This window comes from Porites lutea, chromosome 5 (assembly GCF_958299795.1).
Source record: "Porites lutea chromosome 5, jaPorLute2.1, whole genome shotgun sequence".
Taxonomy (NCBI): Eukaryota; Metazoa; Cnidaria; class Anthozoa; order Scleractinia; family Poritidae; genus Porites; species Porites lutea.
The window spans coordinates 17,410,467-17,412,575 of NC_133205.1; the positions used below are offsets into that span (position 1 = coordinate 17,410,467).

A 2,109-nucleotide genomic window follows, 5' to 3' on the forward strand; every position below is an offset into this window, starting at 1 on the left:
CATGTAAACTGGGCCTCAGTTTTTCTGTCAGGAGAGACGGGTGAATACTGGCAGAATTCATGAGAAGCTGCAAGCATGTTGGACTGCTGTGGGGACTAGATGGACGCCAATGAACCAGCAGAATTCGAAAGAAGATGAAGAGAATGAGTGAGAAGTAAACTGGACAGGTATTAAATTCGAAATGTAAATGCATGAATGAATGAATGAATGAATTTATTTACGAATGAATAACAAGAATATGATTTAACGCTTCCGCTTTAAAAGCTGAAATGGATCCTTCAATTTAAAACATCTTTTAAAAGGATGTATTTACCAGGTCACTGAATAAAAATACTGCACTTTGCGGGTCCGTTTTAGCGTCTTTAGTTTTCTTTATACATGATTATTATAATTACTGTGTGTTTATTGGGCGGAAAAGGTGGTAAAGTGACATAAGATAAAGACTTACATTAAACCCACGCTCAAAATCAATAATTTTTTTTATAACCACTGTGTCGCTTCACATTAGGAGCAAGGTGTTTCAGTTGGATAGTGCGCTACCTTCGGTGCATGCGCGAGGTCCCGAGTTCGATCCCCGGTGACATCACATCCTTGTTTCAACTTCTCTCCTTTTCTACAGATTTGAGTAGCTTAAAATGGAGCATTGATGGAGAGAGGGGGGTGGTAAAATGGGCGTACCGTCGACCTCAAGTACGTTTATTATTTATTACTGTTACGAGTTGTAGACGAGTTATGGTCTTCATTTTCGGTAGTAACCTCAAATGACCTTGGGCTGTTTTCGTTGTTTAAGTAATATTTCTCTTTCTTAAGTAATAGCGCAACTGTTTAGTTGGCAATTAACATAAACACACACACTAAGAGGGAAAACGGATGAAAAACAATATATATATTAAAAAAGACTCGATAATATAAGGCGGCCCTTTTAAGCAGCACCAAGGTTAGCTGTTCGAGAAACGCTATTATATATAATTCGGAAAAAATATATTAAAGTTATGTCCATGGGCAGATTGTCTCGTCTAATTATGTCATCTTTGTCATTTACACGAAAACAGAAGCGAAAGAAAGTATAACTACATGTAGATGCAATTCATTTAAATATGTAATAAGAAAGCCCTAAGAGTATAAAAAGGCAAACGTTTTTGTCGATAGCAAAACATTATTCCCAAAGAGAAAGGCACCGAACAGATCGGATTAAGATGAAGTCGAATCTTGGCACCTTGTCATTCTTACTGTGCTTTGTCTTAAAATAACTAACTTCAGGGAAACAGAGTGTTTTGCCGGCCCACTACCATCAGGCAAAAGAAACACGGTAACTTTTCACGATCAAAAACATAGGAATATAGCTTTTAACTCGAAGTATAATAATTTGTGATTTTATCATTCTGAGGTACCGCGCCACTGTTGCTTGTAATGTTGTTTTTGCTTACCTTGTGAAGTTGCCCTTTGGCTAAGAAATCTTTGCCAATGAAAAGTTCAAGTAATAATAATAATAATAATAATAATAATAATAATAATAATAATAATAATAATAATAATAATAATGATACAATTAATATTAATAAAAATAAATAAATAAATACATAAATAATAATTATAACAATAATAATTAAACCTATCAATAGACTACCTCCCACAGGTATTAAACACATCTTTTCCTTATAGGATATGGCGCCAATGTACCGAAGAAGTGTTTGTGCAGCTGCCCGTAAACTAGATTGTGACCTGGTATTAGAGGACAAAGCTAGACCACAACATCGTTGGAAAGAGTAGCCGGGGAAAGCAGGAAGAAATGAAACATTCAAATGTATCAGACCTTGTCATGTTAATAGTTTAAAGGCGTAAGAAATAAAATACTATGAAACTTGGGCTGTGTTAAAGTGTGTTTTTTTTGGCGTATGTGTAGGCTTGATGGGGAATAGGAATAAAGGTTGGCATAGAAAATGCGGCCCGGGTTGATATCTCGGAAGCGACACCATACTTGCATGGGTTGAGTTAATTTGTTGTTGGTTCTCTCCCTTTTTCTCCGTGTATCATCAATGACTAAGGATTTGTCCACATTACGTGTATATCGCTTAAAAACAATAGTAACGGCTATTCCCAGTGCTCGCT

At 36.0% G+C, this 2,109-nt stretch overlaps 1 long non-coding RNA gene across 1 annotated transcript; it reads left to right on the forward strand.

The window, feature by feature from the left end:
* Window positions 1-1,130: 1,130 nt before the first annotated feature.
* On the forward strand, window positions 1,131-1,866 carry LOC140938656 (uncharacterized). The gene is made up of 2 exons (XR_012165551.1): window positions 1,131-1,309; window positions 1,663-1,866. It is a non-coding gene; the product is annotated as an uncharacterized lncRNA (long non-coding RNA).
* Window positions 1,867-2,109: the final 243 nt, after the last annotated feature.